General features: G+C 40.4%; 1 protein-coding gene across 2 annotated transcripts in view; it reads left to right on the top strand.

The window, feature by feature from the left end:
• Positions 1 to 378: 378 nt before the first annotated feature.
• Positions 379 to 24204, top strand: part of adarb1b (adenosine deaminase RNA specific B1b) — a 135105-nt gene continuing 111279 nt past the window's right edge. For both annotated transcript variants that reach the window (XM_078263264.1, XM_078263263.1), the window contains exon 1: positions 379 to 572. The gene's annotated coding sequence lies outside the window, so the exon portion shown is untranslated. The remainder of the gene's footprint in view (positions 573 to 24204) is intronic.

Genomic DNA, 24204 nt, shown 5'->3' with positions numbered 1-24204 from the left:
TGGCTAGCTGTTAGCCAATCAGAGTCAAGCAGCTTAGCTTGTTGAATATTAATGAGAACTGGCACAAATTGAGCTGAGTCTTCCTGCAGGCTGCTAGAATGTCTTGAAACAAGGTAACCAAGGCATTTTTTCCACAAAAAAATGTTACAGAGTCCATGGTAGAACTTCAGACATTACCACAAAGTAATGAAATATGTGTGCAGGGCACCTTTAACCCTTGAAATACTAAGGTCCTAGAAATGCGGTCCTGGAAATGCAGCCTCCGGTACTGCATGAACATAGTTGGATTCTCCTGACCGGCCTGCATTGACTCCACACCACACGGCGGCGCTAATGCACCATTTCCTTTACCGACCACATCAAAATATCAAGACGAAGAAGAGTGCCGACAGCAGTCTGTGGACACTGCAGTACATGCGACCGTACAACAAACCGCTCTCAGTCTCTGTTCGTTTTTTCTCCAACGCCAGCGACGACACGGATGAAAACAGTCATCTGTGTTTTGTGAAGTGAAGTGGCGAAGAAGATTCCAACCTATCCGGAAACCCTAACTTTCCGTTACAGCACGAACCGTGAGTAGGCTGTTAGCTTGTTATTTTGGGGCTGCGGAGGATGAAAACGGTGTTGCTGATTTGGGTTCCGGTTGTGTTTATGTAATAATAGGCTAGTAATCCTCGAACAGCGCAGACATGGGGACTCACCGGTCCAAATCACATCAGCCGTTTACCAAAAATATGTACTTCTTCCTCTGTAGGCGGTGCGAAATAACCTTTGTGTATGCAGTGCGACAGTGGGATATATGGCTGTCATCTTCCCTCAGCTTTACCATGTCAGTGGTGCCTGTGAAGGTCTACCAGGGAGACCGCATCATGTACAATACACAGAGATACAGTAATTATGATGCTATGCTAGCTGCTACAAAATATTGAATTAACATGCAGGTATACGTTGAAGTGTTCGAATCTGCTCTTGTCGCTGTAAACACGTTTGCACAGCCCTGTTGGACGGCAATTAGAGAAAAAAGATTAAACAATATATCGGCTACATATACATTCAGTATTGTACATTGCAGTACAATGCAATGGTATTTTAGACGTGCCTCTTTTCCGACTGCTGTTTTGTGAAAGCTAGTAAGGAAGTAATTCCTGCCTAAAAGTGTAACAACTGCATTATTGAAAAGTCAGTATACACCTTCTGATCCCCCTGTTGCTTTAAGCACAAGTAAAATAATAATAAAAAAAAGAAATGTGATGTTGCTATAAACGTGAATACTACTGTATTTCTGCAAGTAATGAATTCATAGAGTGAAGTTTCCCACAATGCACCTTAACCTGTGCATGCGCTGGCATTATTGCATGTCTTTTTAGCATGTCAGATTAGGCCAGCAGAATGCAGACACACACAGTGAAACTGAAACAGATCCCAATGTAAATTTCTAAGACATTTTTCATTTTTCAAAAAGGTTTGTGTTAAAATAAAAATAAAAACTGATGTTACCTCAAACATATGTTTCAGATTTCTGTTAGGGCTCCACACTTTTAAACATTTAGGGGCATAGCCACTATTTTATTTATTATTACACATTTATTCTGTTATTATAATTTTTGACTTATTAAATGACAGGAGAAGGGGGGAGAGAGAAAGGGGTGGATGACATGCAGCAAAGGGCCGTGGGTAGGATTCAAACATGGGCCCCTGCCAAGGACTCAGCCTACACATGGGGTGCATGTAGGGCTGCTCACAATCATTACTATTTTGGTCAATATTGAAATCACATTTAACATGATAACTCATTGATTTTTGGAAAAAAAACTCATTGACAGTGAAACACCTTCAACAGTGAAACTTCCCGTTTTGAACTTGTTTTGGAGACAAAATAAGAGTTTACTTCCAAAACACAATGTGCTAAATAAATGTTCTCGATTACATGGTTTTTGTGATCCGAAAGAGCCAAAATCGTAATCGTGATTCAAATTTTATTGCACAGACCTATAGCAGGCGCACGCTCTACCATGTGAGCTAGAGGTCGCCCCGGCACAGTCATTTCAAAGACTCAAAGAGTTACATTTTCCTTTGAACAATGCAGCATAGTTGGATTATTTTGCAGAAAAGCAATGCAGGACAAGCATTTTGCTGACAAACTCTTGCTTTCATTTAAAGAAATAAGGAGAATGATTGAATCTTTAGTGCAGCTGTGGGAAAAGCTGATTTGCTGAGTTAAGGGAGTAATGGAGGTTTTGCAAAATCCCAATTACTGTGTATTTCATATAACTGCTGCAGTACTGCTCCACTTGCTGAGATGGCTTTAAAGATGGAAAAACAGCTCAGAACAAGCACTGAGAGTACCATGACAAACTGACTGTGTGTGTGTGTGTGTGTGTGTGTGTGTGTGTGTGTGTACGTGTGCAAAGTTCACTCAGCTCTGCTGCATTGTGCCATCCCAGGAAAGCTGTATGGCTCTGTGTTAGTGGACCCATGCAGCAGCAGCAGCAACAACAACAACAGCAACAACAGCAGAGGAGCTGCCACTGCTGCCACTTGTGCTAATAAATTGTTGCTGGCTGTCAGCGGACTGTCCGTTAATGCTCCTATAATGCATAACTGCAGGCTACAAAAATCATAGCCATCCCCTTCACACAGCTCCATGTGGACATAGCTGCTCCTGTGATCGATACTTATGTTCTCTGCCCTGAGGACATTGCTGTTTGAGCCCCGACGAATACACCATTGCTGCATCATGGCGATAAGGCACTTTGAAAAGACAATGCATTTCCTCACGATTTGCGGGCTGATGCGTGCTGATGAGCATACACTTTTGACGAAGACCACAGGGGCTCAATGTCAGTTCTTACTGTGGTAAGCTGCTGGATAAACATCATCTGTTACTCCAATGCAAGTATTTTAGCTGATTTTCAGCAAATAAATCAACCGAAGTAATCAACCTTCGGAGAAAGGGCATGTTTTGTTTGACAGTTTATATAGCTTTGCTTTCCCTTCTCAGTGACCATAGCAGCTAGTTTGGTGTTTCCAATGATTGTCAGAAAAACTGTCAGGCATTCTGGTGTTTGCCAGAGCAAATAAACAACCTGCCAAGCAGCAAATTTGGGCAAGTTGTCCTTTTTGGCGAGAAGAGCGCCTGCTAGATTGGCCAGTAATTGTTTGCATGCAAAATATTTGAACGCATCGGTTGCATGAAATGAAATCGCTCTAGCTGCCTTCCACTCTGGATTGCTTTCCAAACATATTTGCTGTCCCCAGCAGGATTAGCGCTGCAAAAACAAATGTCAGCAAGGTTGACAGGACCAAGTTTAGCTAATTTAACTTCCATTAGCTAAGGAGTGATTATACAAGTGTCATGAACAATTCCATAAACAGTGATGTGGATGATAACAAGCCACCTGTCTGCAGGGATGCATGGTTCTCCAATTAGCAATGTTCCGATTACAAGCAGGAGTCCCACATTTTGTCCAACCGCACTTTTGGACAGTTTGACATGAATACATTTCTTAAAGGAACTCTCTTGACTTCCCTTGTGCTCCTTATCAGTGGCCACTTGCATGCCGTTTTTGGCTTACAAGTATTCAGCCTTTGTCCTGTGTACTCTTCCTGAAACACAACGGGCATCCTGTTTCCTTCTCTCACTCAGTTATTGATTTAAGTAAAATGCAGCTAGCATTTCATGGCATTGCGTCAACCAGTCAACCCTTATTAAGCAGGCTAGATTAGATAAGCTTTGAGAATGTCATTCTTATTAAATAAAAATGTTTCTTAAACCTTTTTTTGTTGCTAATATTGTCATAGGCTAAATACTGTTGTATGTTATGTAAAAATACTTTAAGCCAAGTGTTCAGGGTAGGGCTGGGCGATATGAAGACATTCAAATATCATGATATTTTTGACCAAATACTTCGATATCTCATTCACAATAAAATTAGTGATTAATAATCGTCAATAATGTGGATATAATGACTACGTGGGTAAAGGCAAATAATAGAACAGCTAGAACAGTCTGGTAAGTTTAGGAAATGGCATCATTTGACTGCAATGCAGCCTGTAAAACCAGGAAAAGACAACACTTATGTCATATTACGATATGCAAAATCTAAGACCATCTAGTCTCGATATAATATCGATATATTGCCCTGCCCTAGTTCAGGGGCTTGACATAATGTGGTCAAACTGTGGAGTTATTTAAAATCTGCTGTTGTGGCACCTTGTGCACTACTTGCTATGCGTCCAGCAGTCATGTGCCCTGATATTTTTGCAATTAAGTAGGTCAGAAAATAAATAAATAAATAATTTTCCTTTGATTTGTTATTATCTTTTATGTTCTGTTACCTTATTAAGGTCTGAACAGACAGTGATATGTGTGGATATGTTGGTGATGGAGAGGCTTTGTAAAGTGCTTTGTCCTACTCAGCTTGAAAAGCACAATGTAAATACAGTCCGTACGCCATGCAGTGCGTGTGAGGTTTCACATCTTTGCCACAGGATAATGAGGCTGCGGATGACCTCGCTGTTTCGCTGCGACTTTCAAAATTCGTCTTACAAAGCTGTTGTTCCCCACCCAGTTCAAATTAGAACTCAATATTGATTTTTGACTTAATTTTACATGACTGGCCAGTTTCAATCAATTCAATCAGGCTGTGTAAAACATACTCGTGTTATACATACACGTCATAAATAATGTTGGCTCAAGGCTAGTGTTACTAAATACAAGCTACAGACCAGTGTCAAAGCCTTGGAGAGGCATGAACTGGGTGATATGAAATATCCGTCTGTGTATGTTAGCATCAAAGTCACTCACATTTGTGTAAAAGAGATCAAAAGATCCATATTGTGTTTACATTATAGTATGGTATGACTGTCTGTTTGGCAACCTACCCCACATACCCTTCACCATACCTAGAGATTGGCATGGGGTACTTTCCATAAAATCATCTCTCTATCGTCTCTTTATCAGGATGCATAGTATCCAGGATACATACCTAGAGATTGGCATGGTTTTATTTCAGTTAGCCTAATAGCTGGATTGATTTGCAATGAGAGATGATGTTATGGAAAAGTACCCCATGCCAATCTCTAGGTATGGTGAAGGGTATGTGATGATGTGGGGCTATTTTAATTCCAAAGGCCAAGGGAACTTTATCAGGATGCATAGTATCCTGGATCCATGAAATAACTGGCCTTTAAAAATAAAAATCTGCCTGCCTCTATGGGAATTTAACATAGGGGTGTACTCACTTATGCCCCCTGTATTTTAAGAATCAACATTTGTTTATTTACGATACAGTATTCATTCACAAAGAAAATTGGTGTCCTTAAAGGTTGGATTTTTCCTAATTATTTTAATTAAGGAATTAAGATACATTTCCAAAAGATGATTTTTTGTATTCCTCTTTTTAGTCAACTTTAGCATGGGTTCATAAACTTATGAGCACCACTGTATAAAATGTATCTATGGTGTACTGCAGATATATGATGATGGGTTGAACAAAGCAGTCTCCAAGGCTTTGTGTTCCCATTATACTGTAGAATCCTTAGCTTTAGCTTTATTAATAAGCAACGTCATTGCGTTATAATCGATTATGGTGGGCCACTGCATCGATGCAGCATCGTCCATGTCCGCATCCCGATGCATCGATTATTTGATTAATTTCAACACCTCTAGTTGTACGACACACCTCCAGGACATCGTAATTGACCGTGTGTCGGGGAAAAAATCCAATTGAGCAGTGATGTATAATGTATCTCTTGGTACGTATATATTAGGGGTGTGAATCTTCACTGGTCTCACGATTCGATTACAATTATCCTGTCAACGATTCGAATCGATTCCATAACACGATGCGCCACCCCCTCAATATTATTATATATTACTACACATTGTTTTCATCAACAAATTCGAGCAGTCAGATATACATAAATTCCCCTTTTTATTGTATCTGCTCTTAAAAAAGACACTTACGGAGTCTGAACACAGCAGACAACAGACACAAGGCAAAACCCCAAAAAAGTAGTGACCGGAAAATCAACACGCAACATCATTAGGCAACAATCGATTATGGTCTGTCACTCCATCGATGCAGAATCGTCCAGGTCCGCATCGTGATGTATGCATACATTTTTCAAACCACTCCTAAAACCCTTTCAGAAGCCATACAGTAAGAATATCTTTTAAAAGAACCATGTTTATAACAAGGCTGTTTTATTTTGAATTCACCACTATTTTTCATTAAAGTTGGGAGGAAAGGGCAAAGTAGGGCCCTATGATTTCCGTGATGCGGAAAACGCAGACGGAATCACGGAAAACGGAATTCTCTTATACACGTGGAATCGCACGGAATTTGCAAAACAACAAGCGTAGAAAGGTCTCTACTTAAACCGTGGCCAAATGGCATTGTTAAACATGTTGCCTATTAACCATGCGTCCTCACGTTCACGTTGTGAGTTTGTTGCGTGGGGAAAAAAAAGTCGAATCGAGTGGCTCCTGATAAGCCAACGAAGAAATTAAGAAACTCTCTCAATTGACTGCCAAATACCGGGCTGAACAATACCCCAACGACTACTAAGAGTCTGGACAACAACTGTTTTGTAAGTTCTGTCAACATACAATTGACTGGACCCGCAAAGACACATGTAACGACCATTTGAAATCAAAAGTTCATCTCAAGAACAAAGTTAAATCCACAGCGGGCAAATCCCTCCAGGTTACCATTGAGGCAACGACAAAATCATTAGACGCAAGGCGTGAGTTTGTGGAAGATTTTGTTGCATTGTGTGCTGAAGCTGACATACCGCTTGAGAAAATGAAGAGGATACGTCCGTTTCTTGTTAAACATTGCAAGCAGGGAGGCACACTCCCAGAAAACGCCAGCAGCCTCGGGCAGACCCACCTGCCACGGGTCTTTGACCAGCACATGCAAAAAGTGCTGCAAGAGATCCGTGGAAAGAAAATCTTCATTGTTGTCGACGAAACCTCTGACAACCGAGATCGCAGTGTCCTCAACATTGTTATAGGTGAGCATCCAAAGCTTTTATTTAGGTCATTTTGAATGTGCTTTGCTGAATATATTAACAGTTTAAAGTGCCCATATTATGAAAAAAATCACTTTTTCTGGGATTTTGTGTCTCTGGTGCATACACACACATACAAACATCCATGCTGTTTTGAGTGAGATACAGGTTTCTGAATGTGTCCTGCCTTCAGTCTCCGGGCAAGCTGTTCAAAATCTGCACGGCTTTCTACGTAACTAGCCGAGACGAGGTGCCTAGGGGGCTAACCGTTAGCTTTGAGAACGAGCTAGCATTAAGAATAATAATTGAGAATAATTCTCAATGGCAAAACACTGCTACAACACACACAAATTCACCCTAATCTACAAAATAAATTGTCTAAAACTACTTACATGTCCCTGTTCTGCAGGTATTCCACGCAAAGTTGGAAGTGCGCCCTCATTTAGAAGAAGTCTCCCGGCTAATCCTGCCTTGTACAGGCCGAAGTTGGAGAAAAAGATAGCTAGCTCATGTAATCCTTACCTAGCTGATGCGCATGTGTGACTGCCAACAAAGATGTTACAAGTTGCGAGGTCTCACTCTGTAGCTAAAACAGAGACCTGAACATAGGGTGAAAAGAGGAGCTGCAGCAATGTGCAGTACAACAAAAATATGGTGTTTTTTGAAAATAAAACCATGTTAACCTATTCTGACACATGATGATTCTGAAAAATCCTAAAGGGCTAAAAATAAATCCGAAAACACGGAATTTGAAAAAAACATTAAACGGATTTCATAGACCCCTAGCAAAGTCAGCCAATATCTGCTGAGAACCTTTGCATTTTTTAGCAAGACACCTTTTCCGTCTGTCGTGCCATTTGTCGTTACAGAGTGTACTAGAGCAACTCCTTTCTTCTTCTGAGTTCTACTTGATGTGAAAGGTATGTCATGTTCAGTGCACTTTGCTTTGCAGACCAACAATAATCCAAATATACTTTTTACCCATTCCACCATACAGTCTCATGGACTTTGTGGATCACGTGGGAATCACACCTCTGTCTTCATGTCATACTCCGCTATGGGGCTACATCAAACTACTAAGCTCCTGTAGGCCGAGTAGGTCCGATCTTTTCACTAGGTACAGAATTGGAAGAGTGATGATGGTGCAGGGTAGGGGTTTGTGCAAATAAAGCAGCTTGTATGGCTGAGACATTCTGCACTTCGCTGAGGGGGACAGCATCAATGCCGCCCCATCACCCCTGTCACCAAATTGTGGTGAGCACGAGCTGCATGTAGTGGCCATTATTTATGCAGTATAGGCTGCATTAACGCACTCAACACACTCGTGAGTGCATAACGTATTAATCTTTACTTTGGGGAAAACAATAACAGTCTGCACCATGTTTAAAAAAAAAAAAAAAAGAATGGGTTTTGTATAATTTTTTTTTTTTTACTTTTACTGGAGATGAGTTCTCGGTGAAAACAGAAGAATGGGCTAACGCATATGCCAGACGAGGTTAGCATCAGACCGTGAATGTGACATTACAGTCAATGCTATACACACAGACACACACACACACTCACACGTTAGCACTACAAAGTGCAGTACAAGGCCTCCATAAAACCACCAGGACCAGGTCATAGTTAACTGGACCACTCATTGGCAAAATTGCGACGTAGACCAGCCCACATATTACTGCTTGTCTGTTATTACTCTTTGAGCATGTATGTCAAATAATCTTCAAGTTTTCATTAAATGCTAAAAATTAGAAGAAGAAAGAAATGCAATATTATTGTACAATGTATTCCTATAGCAAGAAAATGCATATGGTGCAGAATATTTGCAGAGGGAGAAAATGCTCGAGTCACTCTGAGAATAGTCTTCCTGCTGGGTTAAAATCAGGTGTGTGCGCCCTATGAAATAGGGTTGGGCGATCATTTCAATTTTCATATCGTCCAATCGTGGTCAGATGGCAAAAGGTTTGCAATTAAGGATTCAAAATTATTTTTTTAATTTTTTTTACAACACCTCAGTTCTGTTAGTAAGTTAGTTCAAAATACCTTAATATTGGTGTAGTAAAACCACATCGTCGATCATCCCTTTCATTGTTGAAATACGCTCCGATCGCCAATCAGCATAAGCCTAGTATGAGACCATTCTTGTTTGGGTACGTTTCTAACTTGCCATTACGGCGTTGCCAGTTTTGGGAGTTTCTCTCTGAATTCTGTCATGAAGAAACATTAAAAGGAGTAACTGCTTTTAGGTGATGTGAATTAAATCAATATGGCTAAATGAACATCATGTTTATTTATGTTCTGTTAACTTTGTTGGTTGAAGTACGTCTGGCTGAATATTCATGCTCCCTCGCTGCTCTACTTCACATTTAAATGGTTGCACTCATTCATAACTACAGGCTTCCCACTCCAACTACAATTCTGTGGACATAAAGCTGCTCCACTAGAGTAGGTAAGGGGGTTAAATGCAAGAGTATAGGCCATCTAATTGGTACTTTTGTGTTTGAGGTAGGGAGGATGTTAGTCATTGTAAAGGATAATATTGGTAAATGCTAGCTCTAAGAAGTCTTTGCTGCTGGTTATTGACTTTTTATTTTCTGTCAAGCACCTGACTCAGCATCTATATTGTTAGTTCCCTGAGCATGCTTGGCCTGAGGCAGCACTAGCAACCCCAATTTCTTCCTACATATTACATCTTTTTGGAAGATGACAGTTGAAGTTGGCCCTTATTGTAAGATTATCAGGGACAATGAAAATAAGTTGTTCCTTATCATCCTTGACAACATCTATGATATTGACCAAATCATATATCAGTTTAATTGTTGAAGTTGTCAGGAATGATTAAGAGCAGCCTTGCTTTCCACAGTGTTTTTGTGTGTGTCTTAATTTCTGAACTAATAGCCGTACACAGCTAATATACTGACGTGTTGCCAGGACCATCATTAAAGACAGGGGGAAAAAAAAAACGTGGTCGTTTTCCCAAGTTAATATATATTTCACTTCCACATCCTCTCTCCTTCATTTTGTGCGTGGTAAGTCAAAAGCTCAATAAAGTCAATAACTGAAACCAGCTGAAATTACTAAATAAAACTGAAATATAAGTCAACAAAAGTGAAAATGTTGACTGACACCAAAATGGGTTACGCCTACCTTGAAAAAGTACTGTCAGATTCTTAAAATACAAATCGGTCTTATTTTGACCTTACAAACAGAATTACAACTTGAGTTGTATCGGTATTGTTTTAGACAACCATTTACCCCTTTCACACCACATAGCATAGAGCAGGCTGACTTGTTCCCTCTCTAGAAGAATTTGGTTTTGCATCCGCACAATCCGTTTACTATTGAGTTTGAATAAAACATTTGGAAAGCATGCATACAACACATCCCTGTCAAGCTTTAGGAGAATATCCCTGATCAACCACTGTCCTCCGTCTCTCCCAGATGTTTTTTTTTTACGTAACACAGAAGTGTACCTGTCCTCTCCTTAACATGAAATTGCAGTAGATTTCCAGCATACTGGGGGAAAAGCCACACTGCCCTAGGGTATGGCTAGGGGGCTGCCATGTCGCTCTGTATAGCCACTATGGTGCTTTTTCAACACAATCTCTTTAAGGCTTTATGAACATATGCACAAGAATAGAAACTAGAGATGTCCGGTATCGGCTCCGATACTGCCTAAAACGCTGGTATCGGTATCGGGAAGTACTGGAGTTAATGCACCGATCCGATACCACGTAATAAAGCCCTAAAGAAAATCTACGTCAAAGTAGTTTATTGATGTTCTTTTTCCGTTATAACTGACTGTCAAACTGCATAATAAAAGAACGTTCTGTGTCATTCATTGTTTGTGTTTGTTCATGTTTCACAAAGAGTTTAACCTGAGCCAGACCGACAACAAAGATAGAAATGATATCAGATCCATACAGGGATAGTAGTATACAGTTGTTAAAACATAATAAAATATATGACACACTGGTGTCGGATCGGTACTCGGTATCGGCCGATACGCAAGTTCAGGTATCGGAATTGGTATCGGGAAGCAAAAAATGGTATCGGACCATCTCTAATAGAAACCGCCACAAATGTTCACGTCATAGCTGTCCTATGTGTGTGTATCACCCCCGAAAACATGGATTGTGTTATGATGTGACTGTACATGTATTCGCAGTGGATTAGGGTAAACCCATCAATAATGCATGGCCACACAGAGAAGCTGTGAAAACAGTCTTTTTTTGTTTTATAAGCTCTATTCTGCTCCTTGGCCTCGTGCTTTTACAGAAGGTACAGGCAGACAGTAAATCCTCTACCTGCGAGCAACGCATTGTTCTTTAAACTTTTGACTGTCTGAAGAGAGTCTGTAGCTGGATAAATGAATAAAGATCCCCTCTCCTCCGCTTGCTTGTCCTTTTCATATTCATCAACCCTCTCCGTTTCCGTCTCGTCCTCCATATTCTATGGAGCTCTGCACGGAGCCCTTGGTGATATGGCTATATATAGAAGGAAAAGGAGGAGCACGATTAAGGAGAATAGAGTGCCTCTTAGTTCTGTCCTGGGGAGCTCGCTTCAACGCTCCTGTTTGAAAGGGTTAATGATCCTCAGATTTGGCCATGTAGATAGTTTTTGTCTGTGTTGGGGTGAAGAGGTAAAGCCCCAGCAGTCTGAGATACACTTCCTCAATTAACAACAATACCTTCTGGCTAAATGTAATTTGTAAAAGAACAGCCTTTCCGCTTTCATCTCTTTGCTTCCTTTTTTTATTATGGCTATGAAAGTTCAGAATTGAGCACAATCTTTGTTTGTTTGGTAGTGGAGGACTCCCTTGAGGCCCATTTGAAGTCCCTGAACACCACTAGTAAAGAACCTGTAAATGGGTTATCAGCTACAATGAGATTGATTGATTTTTTTCACTTTGGCCCAAACATACACTACCTCAGCGTTTTAAAACCCCTAAAACGGAAGACTTTTGAAAGTGTGGCTGACCTCGTTTTAGTTTGAAAACTCTGGGGTTGCGTTTTAGTCTGGACGTCAGTCTGGCGTTTTCAGCCCTACACAGCATTTACACCAGCACACGCATGCTCAGTGTAGCTGAAAGGGCCTGTGGTATGCGTTTTCAGGCGCTTTAATATGGACGGAGATTTGGCTATTTCCGAATCGTGCTAAAACACTCGCGAGGACGGAGATCATTTTCGTATTAAAATGAAAACGTATTTGAATGGATGTAGCCTAAGACTTCTTTAGTCCTGTCCTGGCAGGCTTATACCCACATTCTACAACCAGTGAGTCAGACCACAGTGGATCTAAACACGATGCAAAGAAATTGGGAGGGTTGCTGGGAGCAGAGCTTAGCAGGTGCTGCTGGCCCATTGGGGCATATTTGTGTACTCTGCTCACTCAGTGGGAACATTTTAATTTGATCCCTTTGTTTCTATAAAACAGGTCAGGATTTGTTCTACCCCTGGGCAATTTGTGTCAGTTCTTGTACAGAAACCGCTACAGTGATGCAGGAGCTTCATGCACTTTCACAAACAATCATCAAAACACGCACTCTGTTTTTAGGTAATATCTTAATAAAGTTCCCTGTAGAATCTCACACTGTCAGTCAAAAGCAGGAAATAGTGGGATCTGTCTCACCGGGAACACAATTCATTTAACGTACTGTACATTCATTCATTTTGAGAATACTTTCGACATGTCTTTCAATTGCTGATTTATTTTGGTAACACTTTACTTGTTTTCTACATAAGAGTGACATGACACTGACATGAACACATGAACCCTAACCCTAACCATAACTTGTCATGACAAAACCGAATGACACTAAAAGTAGCGTTCTGTCATAAACGTTTATGACTTGTTTATAATGTTTTATGACACGTTCATGACAGTGTCATGTTACTCTTATGTAGATACCTTCAATTAAAGCTTAACCTTTTTTTCCTGCATGCAGCTTGCTTTTGCAACAGAAAACAAGCATTGGCCTTTCAGAAGTGGAAAATCTGTGCCCGCCACAGTGGAATGTTCTTGGTTTACTTTATGTGCCTAAAATTGTAGATCGTTTGTTCTGCAAAAGCAAACAATCACAACATTTATTTCCCTCAATACCACATTATGTATCCATTTAAAAAAAAAAAAAAAAAGAAAAAAACGGCTGCATTTCAGTAATTTCATGCAGGATTGATTACATGATTTCTTTTTTACAGAACTGTTATGTTAGCTAGGGTTTTCCTTTAAAAATATATTTGGAAATTTGGTCATGCACACAGTTCCCTCGCTGTTTCCTTTCAGTGATAGTCACTGGGAGGGAATTACCTCTAATTAATAGACCAGTGGTTCTCAAACCTTTTTTTTTTCAGTGTCCCCATTTTGAAATATGTTTTCAGCCAAGTAACCCCAAACAGGTAAAAAAATAAAAAATAAAAGCCATTATACAGAGGTTCAATACAGCGCTCCGGCCTCAGTGTCTGATTTACTAAACAACAACCTTGTAACTGAAAAACACTTACGTCCTTATAATCCATCCCTAAATTCATTTATTATCATAGTATAATTATTTTAGGAATAAAAAAAGTCTCATGTACCTCCTGCAGTACTCCAAAGTACCCCTAGTACTAGTACCCTCATTTGGGAAAAAACTGTAATAGGCCATAGCAGCAGGTATGTATGCTCTTAGACAATCAGTCTGATACAAACTGATACTGATATCTGGTTTTAATTGAATGTCTTTACAATCAGCTGATCCTTTGCTGTAGGGATGCACCAATACCACTTTGTTTAAGATCAAGTACAAGTACTTACATTTGGGTACTTGCCGATACCGAGTACCGATACGAGTACTTAGTAATCCCTCTGGGGTCCGAGGGTGTTTTCAGACACACAGATGATTTTGGCCTTCTCTGATATTGTTGTCAATTAGAACAAAGCAGGATTTTCAAAGTGCCATGCCTTTTTTCTATTCAAAGCTCAGTGCCTGGGCCTGGACATTTCCCCGGGCTAGTGTCAATAAAATAAATCATATAATTCCTGATACCAAAATACTGAGTGAAGTTTAGAAAGAATGAAGAACGCAAAGTCCGATGACGTCAGTCACGTGCATGTGAAGCACCCATGTGGATTTACTGATCCAGCGGAGAGGATGGTTTGTTTACGCCAGCAGCTAAGTTCACAAGATTTTGATTTACAGACTTGTGGCAAACTATAACAGTTAAAACAATTAGACTACACACCGAGAGCTTTCATTTGAGCGTGTTTATGAAAAAAACAATCGCTATTTACAGAGTAGCACTGTGGTTGGTAAAACAGCGCTGTATACTAGAAACCGCATGCAGACAGAGCAGATTGAAATATGGCTTTCTTTATGTTTATGCCCGTTAAGCTGATGAGAGACATTGGGTTAGCACCGCTACTCCAAATATCAGTGGTGAAGTTTACGGGCAACAGGCTGCTGACGTGCTTTTTCTCCAAGCAGCTTTGGAAACACGGTTTCTGTGATGTGGTGACGGCTGGGAATCTCTGGGCTCCAGTACACTGAGAAGACGTCGAAACCCGGTATTATTAACAACTGACAATGGCTGGTCGTTAAGTGCAATCATGCATTGGGCAAGAGCCTAGTTATTTTTTCACAGCCAAAAATCACCAACGGGCTGGCATTGCTCCTCTTCTGTCGCCTATACCTGCTTGACGGAGAAGTTATTGTCACATTGCTATGAGGTGGTATCGGGTATGGTAGTATCAGAGTAATTTCATGACTACAAGTACGGGTACATGCGCACAGCATCCTGGCATCGGTATCGTTGCATCCCTACTTTGCTGATTATTGATTTGTTTTTAAGTTTGACTTGCTACTCCAACATATTATTTGAGTATATTTCCTTACAATAATAATGACTAATTTCATTACAGTTAGCCTATTCATTGCATCTTGTTATTGTCCCTTGTCGAATCTGTGGTTTCCTTATCTTTAAACGTTTGGATAGGTCTTCGTCCCCTGTAAGTCTCTCTGAATGATCAGAGCAGTGGGAAAGATCAAATGACAAAACAGATCATCTTACACACGTATGTATGTATGTATATATATATATATATATATATATATATATATATATATATTTTATTTTATTTTATTTATTTTTTTTTGCACTTTCTAATGATGGCAATGTTGGTAGGTTGATCGGTCGGCCCACCACTTTGGACCACTCTGAAATATGTCATTTACAGTCAAGATTTGACATTTGAAGTGAAACATGACCCCAATAATTCAAATCTAATTATAAAATTCCCCAAGATTCCCATCCCCGGTGTTTGACTATTTCTGACTGTTATGTTTGACTGTGTTCCCTCTGTCAGTTTTTCATCTGCGTGTATGCCTAAGAGACATCTCTCCATGGGCAAACCCACACACACTCACAGACACACACGCTCCTTGTTATTCCCAGGGTTGAGAATTCTTTCTCCCCAGGCGTCACCCTCTCTCACTCAGACCAAGTGGTGATGAAAGATGTGCCTAAATTAGGATGTTCTGCTGTACCAGAGGCAGGTGTGAGTTTTTAGCACCTCTCCCAAATCTTACACTTTTCAGATGTGCACTGCATGGTGCTGAACTTTTTCATTAGCAGCGTTTTACTTTAAGAGGCTTACATTTCCATCAACACCTTGACTTGCAGTATGTAATTAAGCCTGCGTGTCTGTGTTTTGCTCAAAGCTTTTGTTTTGGTTTTTGTGTCCTGGAGAGTATTAGTGAATATTAAGTTAAACTCTTATCCCACAGGCTTGAAGCACAGAGTCAGTGGTCTGTTTATTGACATCATGACGCAGAAGGGTAGACTAATGATGAGAAATATTGACCATTGGCATTCAACCTCATGGCCTAAATCTAACAAGTATTTGGATACAATTTCAGCTTTGATGTAGCTGAATGTATTCCATAAATACACGTCTGCATGTATTTTCAAATGTGTTTGTTCCGTACCTCAATGGCAGACAGGCCTTTACTTGGAATTTGTATTGGAGACAGGGTTTTATTCCCAATTTACCTGCTTCACAGTTGTTGCTAACAATAATCAATACTTCATCTACACCTACCTCGTCGGTCCGGGCTTTAGGACTTTTCAGTTCAGGTGTGAAATCTCCAAACAGCCGATATTTGGTCCTACGAAAAGAGGTGGTCTCGGTCTGGATCAAACTGAACCATGGTGTGGTTTGTTTCTACTGTGATGGTTCGGACTTTCAGACCAAATACATGACGTTCTGGCAGGCTATCGACGTGTCATAAGAGAAGCATAGTTCCTATAAGGAATGGCTCAGTGCTTAGTGTGTATACTTTCTTTTTTTTAAGTTATCCCTCTTAGTGCTGTTTTGTGAAAGAAAAAATAGAAACTCTTTCTGATCTGACATTATATCCGAGTCAAGCCTTATTTGTATAGCATACAGAATATTGTGTAATGCCCATTGTGCTAAAAAAAGGTGACCACTGCAGACCAAATACATTTACCAGGATGATTTCCTTTAATTAGGTGGAACTATTGAGCCGTGCGTTAATCCAACCCGATGGCCTAAATCGACACAATGAAGAGTGCTGTCAAGCAGATGGGGTCTAAACAATGACCCACGCACGCATGGAAAAAAAGTGTTGTGCTGCCTTTAAATGGCAGTGTAATAACAAGGGCCATTTGAAAGTCTGGGAACAACACTTTCAGTAACACTCCAGTTTGTTGGGGATTAGCAGGGCAGGTGGCTGCTTCTCTGTACACTTCCATTTAAATCACATTTTTGGCAGTTTGCTCATCCACTTGTCTGAAGAGACTTATAATAAATACAGTAGTAACATAAACAGCCATTACTTAAGTGAGCAGGGGGTCAAAGCCATAGCAAAGCATCGCTGTTACAAATAATCCTCTGTTGCTTAAATGGTTTTGCAAAAAAAAAAAAACGAAAAAAGAAGGAAGGTGGTAGAAGAGATTTAAAATTTAGGATGGAAAACTGAACAGGCAACATGGCATGATATTACATCTGCCACTCTAATGGGACATCCACACGTTGCGAAAGAATGCTCTTCAAGTTTCAAGTAAAGGAATGTGTGCCACTTGGAATGTGTTTTTTTTGGCCAGTTATGTTTCTGTGCTGTGCTGCGAGTAGGTTTTGTTGCAACTTGTCCCCTTTCTACTGCTAAACACAAAGCTTTTTGTTTGGATTTGATCGCCAGCCACAGAACACTTTCCATCCACAGCTATGTGACCCTGTCTGTTCACCTCTCGGGGACAAAGGGTCATTTTATCCTTCAACTGAACTCATTTTTCAGTCACTAGCTTCAGGATCAATACTCAATCGACAGAAGATTCATTTCAACTATTTTGAAAATCAATAAGTCATTTAAGTCATTTTCTTCTAGCATAAATGCCAGCCACATACAAACATTCCTGTTTACAGTGTCTCACATGTGATTTGATACTTTCCTTTGTCATATCCAAATAGCTTTGGGTTTTGGACCATTGTTTTTAATGGAACAAGCTATTTTAATAGTTGTCATTTCGGAATTTATAATGGGAATTTCCCCACTATTCTCTGTCAGTTTATTGACAAAATGATTAATCTATTATGGAAATAATTGTTAGTTGCAGTCCCGCTATGAATTATCACCACTGCTACAGCTGACACATGGCATGTTTTTGTTTGATGAACAAAAGCATTGAATGATTGCACATGAGTATATCTAAAATGAATTGGCAACAATTTTCATAATCAAGTAATCATTTAAGTCATTTTTTAAAAGCAAAAATGCCAGACATTTACCGGCTCCAGTATCTAAAATGTGAACATGGGCTGGTTTTCTGTGTCTTTGCCTATGATATGTTGTAACTTGTGAATACGCTCTGTTTAATAATAATAGGCCTACATTTATTTATATAGCACCTTTCATGCAAGAATGCAGCACAAAGTGCTTTACAATAATGAAAATACATAACATAAAATGAGCATGAAAACAGGGAATCAGTGTAAAATTAAAACAGGGATATGATACCATAGCTAATGTAAAATAGGATCTTAAATAAAACACACCAAACAACAGCAATTAGGTACAAATAAGAAATAAAATATAATTGTTAATAAGTATCTGTAAAAAGGGTTCAGCACCTACACTCCCTGACCTAATGTGACACCCACAGGCTGCAGTAAAAAGACCTCATAATATTCATCCAAAGTGGATCCATTAAGACTGGCTGCTATGTTCACCAGCCCATATGAAGGAAGTGTTTGGGTCCCACCGAGGGGCTTTGCATCCTCACAGTTTGCTACAGGCTGCAGAGCAGAGAGTTGCAGACTCCAGTGGAATGCGTCAGCAGGCACTCGTGGTTTTTTTTTGGGGAGGAAGATGTAGCAGTTCTATTACTCACCTCTGTAGAAGTGATAGTGCTGTGTGGTGCCTCCCAGAGGGTTCTGTTTAATCATTGGCGCACACTTTACCTTGTTCTGTGGAGGAGTGTGTACACTTGCTGCAGAGCCCTCTGCTCTTAACTTTATGTATTGCACGGGGATTTGCCTGTCTGTATTTGCAGTATCATTTGTGCTGTTTGAGGTGCATTTTCTCTTGTACGTAGCAACATCAAACAAATGCGTCTGTGTGTTTTAGATAAATAGCTGCGTGTTTGCCACGGGTCATATATGCATGTCAGGCTTCATTTTTCTCCTTTTCCCTCCTCCGACACCAGCGCTGTGATGATGATGATGCTGCTGCAGCTTTTTTTTTTGCTACATTCGCCACAGATGTTGTTATGACCCCAGTGGACAAAATAGTTTTTTTTCTCCCCCCTAATTATTTTGAACAACATCTGGGCACAAGGAAGAGAGGAGGCGGAGAAGGACGTTCGTCCTGGAGGGCGGTCGGCCGTAATCGAACCGTAAATAAGACATGGCTCAGGGGATGTGGGATGCTTGTGCAAGCAAGCGTGGGTTTTTGTGTGTGTGGGAGAGAGGCCATTTCAATAGAGTGCGCAGCAGGGCAGGGGGAGGGGAAGAGGTGGAATCTGCCATATGGATGAGAGAAAAAGACAAAGGGAGCAATGGGAGGAGGAAGGAGAAAAGGGGGAGACTCAGCGTCCCACGTCAACTCACTTAATGCTCCCTGCTGGCCCTGGGGATGCTGACAGCACAGTTTTGTTGATTCATTCCCCCTCTCCAACTAGTCCCCTCGTCTTTTGCAGTCAGTCTCTATTCGTGTTGCCCTTGTGTCGCGCTATTTGCGATGCTCCCCCGATCTGTTTCCTCGTCCTCTAGTGTCACCTTGTCTTCCCTGTCATATTGTCAGGTCTGCTGATGCATATGCCTAATGCCAGAGTGTCTGTGTCTTCAGAGTTAAAAACGATGCGCATTATGTAATCTTTCCTACTGGGTTTGAGGTGAAGGGTAAAGCCAGTGTGCCACAGGGATGGGTTACAAAAATGATGGATGGATATGATTGCTCTAAGTATGAAGTGTTCTTTCTTGTAGGCTATGCTTCCAAATTTAACACCGGAACTGGCTGGATTAAACATATTCAGAAACTGCCACTGGGTCTTCTTGACCCCTATAGGCTTTAAATATTTTTTTCCTGCAGGGCAAAGGTTTGGCATACAGATGAATTTGTGTCGCCACACATTAATGCTTATCAGCTCCTGTGTTAGCGGCGCTTATTGTTTGCTTTGAAGCCCTCCAGCAACGTGTTATGGTAATATGAAATTGGGAAAAATGTGCATGAATTAGGGATGTACGATGTGAGGAAAATATGCAAAATACGATAACGTTCGATATTAAAGTGTCTGCATTTCTGCTCCTTTCAGTATTTTGCTAAAATACAACAAACTGCCTGTTGAATTTAACACAAATAAAAGGAAATCACTTCCAACATTCTTTTATTGTACAAATTTAACATTAACTTGAATATAAAAGGCACCACTAAAAAGTGTAGTTTTCTGCTATTTTCTAACTAACACAAAAAAGTGTCCATCGCGCGATATGTGGCAGCCTTTCGCGATGTGTTGATAAGTTGATATCGCGATGATGATAAAAAAAAAAGATATAATGTGCAGCCCTAGCATTAATGTAGTGTGCATTGCTATGAGATCTGAGTATGGCTGGACGATTAATCTAAAAATAATTCAAAACCAAATTTAGAACCTCTAAGCAACGTAATTTTCCCATGTCGGTTATTTTTCCTTTTTTTTTTTTTTTTTTAAATCCTGTTATCACTTTCCTCACTGTGTGTGTTCATGTACGTCAGTCACGTAACTCCGTCCCGTCCAGTCTGCAGCATGGAAGCAACATGGATGAGAAGCGCGTATTCGCTTCGGTCCTCAGACAGAAACCGGCGAAAACGCAGGTCTTTCCTTGCATTTTGTGAATGGGTAGTGCGTTTTAGGCTGCGGCCGTTGGGGCTGCAGGAGGGAGCCATTCCAGGTGCGTCCAGATTCATCAGCTTAACCAAAACCATTTAAGCTTTATATTAGGCTATGTTTAGACGGAAACGATCTGAATAGAAAACGCAAAAGTGGCGTTGCGTTCTCACTTTTTAGTCCGCGTTTAGAGAGTGATGGCACAGTGGATGTGACCCATGCCTTTGGTGTGGGAGAGCCAGGTTCAATTCCCGCTGTGGTACATCAACCAATGTTTCCCTGAATGCATATGGTGATGCAAAAGTGTGTGAAATTACATAGGACATTACTTCTACTTCTCTCCTTAGTAGCACGAAACCAAAACATGGCAAAGAAATTCTGTCTGGAAAGAGGAGGTGGAGTTGCATGTTTGTCTGATGATGACCGGCACAGTCGACCGTGATAAGCCACAGCACAGCACCCACTGGAGCGAAAGGCAGAGGAGACTGGTTCTCTCTTTCTCTTCATCCACAACGTTGTCACCTACTCTGGCTCAAATGAATAGCCTACATGTGGTCATCGAACTGTAACAACCTTATCCACATTGTCATATCATTTAAATATTGAGCATTACATTATACATACATATTACATAGAAAATCTTTTAGATAACAGGAGCCTATAATTTCTGTAGCCTACTCCATAACAACAGACTACCTGGACGCCTTTTTCTCGTCTCTCTCCACACCGCTGTCTTCAGACTTTTGCGTTTTTACCCTTTAGACGGTAACACGACGGTGGAGCGTTTTTAAGATTTCCACTCTGGAGGGTGGTTTCACTTTTTTGCGTTTTTAAGCCCCAAAAACGCCGTCGCCGTATAAACGAAAGACACATCTGATAAAAAAAAATTAAAAAAAACTTTTTCACCCGCGAGCGTCATCGTGTAAACCGGGCCTTAATAACAAAGCAGACAAACTGTATCAAAACCTCAATAGATTCTCAAATGACTTGATGCTTGATTGAAAAATAATAAAATATTTGAATGCTATGTCTAATGAGGGCACAGATTGGCCTAAAAAAATACATTTTCTTTGCCTTGGTAAGTTTTGCAGCAAATAAGCGGCAGGTATTAAGTATTCAAACAGATAGAAAAGCAGGCTTCCTAAACAGAATAACCCAACTTGTATACATATAAATAAATGGATGAGCTCAAAACCAGTTTTGAAGCCTTTTTGCCTCTCCTTTTTGGGATTAAATATGCGTTGAATTGATTTTTTTCTCTGTAGGTAGGCTAATTGTGACTAGAGATGTTCCGATACCGATACTGCCTAAAACGCTGCACCGATCCGATACCACGTAATAAAGCCCTAAAGAAAATCTACGTTAAGTAGTTTATTTATGTTCTTTTTCCGTTATAACTGACTGTCAAACTGGATAATAAAAGAACGTTCTGTGGCATTCATGTTTCACAAAGAGTTTAACCTGAGCCAGACTGACAACAAAGATAGAAATAATATCACATCCATACAGGGATAGTAGTATACAGTTGTTAAAACATAATAAAATATATGACACACTGGTATCGGATCGGTATCGGAAAGCAAAAAATGGTATCGGACCATCTCTAATTGTGACTCTTTTGTGAAACCACTGAAGCCGTTATGTGCAAATGGCCAAACGTGCTTACATGGAGATAGACTTTGACCCCATGCCAGTTTTAAATATTGTACCACCAATGGAATAGCAGAGGTCTAATGCCTTCCAGCTTTTATTGAAGCTTTGTCCTAGTAAGTCCAGTAAGGACTGTGGAACATGAAACTGTTGCACTTCGGTAATTTGGCTCTCCAGTTTACAGATAACTTGAGTGCAGTTCTATTTAATATGGATGTGTGAGAAGGGGCAGCAAAACAAGAAGCAGACATATTGCATTTCGGAGGACTCCAGACAAATAGATACAGTGAGCTCTAACAAAGGCAACTTACGTAATTGGAGTATTCATGTAGTAAACAACAATGGGTTATGATGGTGTCATTGTGGCATTTGGGGAGGATTTTGGCCTTGATAACTGACTACAGATTTTGGGAAAATAGACTACCCCCTGTAAAATAAAGACAAGCTATAAACTTTAACTACTTTGTTGTGGAGTTTTGATCATAGCCTTTCTTCTGTGAAATACAAGCACAATTTCCCAAATGAAGCAATCTGTTTGGACGTGCCGCCCATAAAATGTTATGTGGGGAAACACAGTTATTATATAAGTTGCACAGTTTCTTTATACTGAAACTGTCTAGGAGATGCCAGCTGAGGAACATCCCCTGTCAAGGTTATAGAAAAGCTTTTGATCTAGGTTTCAGTTGTAGAGGGATGATAGCTTGCAAAAACAGACAACCCCTCACCGACATATTAATTTAATAAGATAACATAACAACCTATCCTTTTATTTTAGTCTCTCCTTTTTATTGTCGTTTTTTGTTTTTTTTAAAGGTCCCATGGCATGAAATGTATGAGGTTTTTTAACATTAATATGCATTCCCCCAGCCTGCCTAAGGTCCCCCAGTGGCTAGAAATGGTGATAGGTGTAAACAGAGCCCTGGGTATCCTGCTCTTCCTTTGAGAAAATGAAAGCTCAGATGGGCCGATCTGGAATCTTGCTCCTAAGGTTACCTCCCCTTTCTCTGCTTTGCCCGCCCAGAGAATTTGGCCCACCCATGAGAGAGAGAGAGACATCATGGCTTTCAAACGAGCAAAGTGGCAGTTGGTCAAGGCAACACCCCCACTCTCCACCTTGCCCCCCCTCTCCTCTTCAATAGCTACAGACACAGAAATGGCACATCCTAAGGAAAGCTCATTGTGGGACTGGCTCTAGTGGCTGTAATTCTGCACCAAGGCTGAATTTCGGGAAAGAGACTTCAGATACAGTATTAGGGGACCACTAAGGCCTATATAAAAGAGACTTCAGATACACTATTAGGGGACCATGAAGGTCTATATAAAAGCATCCAAAGAGCACCATGTCATGGGACCTTTAAATACTGATTGTACTGTAGATCAAGACAGAGGATACATGAATCACCTGCTACTTGAAAACAAGCTTGCAAGGGTGACTTCACTGATGTTTTTTTCAAGCAGAACAGATCATGTGCGCATACACCAAAGCACAGACCAATTAGCGGCCAGGACCTTTTTGAGCACGTCACGCAGGAGGCATGAGGTCAAGGTGACACTACGTAAAGATGTTTTATTACTGGGTCATCCAACCAATTGCCACTCTGGGTCAGCTAATCCAGAGGCCAAACCCCCCCCCCCCCCGTGGTAAACATTTTTCTTGTGAAGCAATTTGCTGAACCTTATGTACACAACGCTAGAGCAGTGGGCAAACTGGAAAATAAGTTAACACCATAGGGTAACACATACAAAATGCAGATATTTTGCAGGTACATGCTTGTCCATAAATCGTGTATGACTTGGTTCTCTGTGTATTTTTCCCCCTTTACCTTAAACCAAATCGATGTCTAGTTTAGCCATTCCTAGGTAAAACTAGGATGTACATTTAATTTACAAAGTAAGTTTTTTCCGTAAGAAAGTCAAACTAAACAGAAACTGAATCTATATTTGGTCCTTATGTCATTTAGGTTAATTACTTAAAAATAACACCAGATAAAACTCAGCACCACACAGGAAGCAGACAGACACGTATCTGTAACAAACAGATGGAATTCCGTAGGCCACAGGTACAAGATCAGCGGGGGTTTCGCAATTTCAAGCATGTTTTCTATATGTACTGACTTACAAGGTCCTGTCAGATATGTTTTTTCGTGTGTTTGACTAAGACCATTGAAACCCACAGATT

This window comes from Sander vitreus, chromosome 11, assembly GCF_031162955.1.
Source record: "Sander vitreus isolate 19-12246 chromosome 11, sanVit1, whole genome shotgun sequence".
NCBI lineage: Eukaryota > Metazoa > Chordata > Actinopteri > Perciformes > Percidae > Sander > Sander vitreus.
This window is presented reverse-complemented; position numbering and strand designations above follow the sequence as displayed.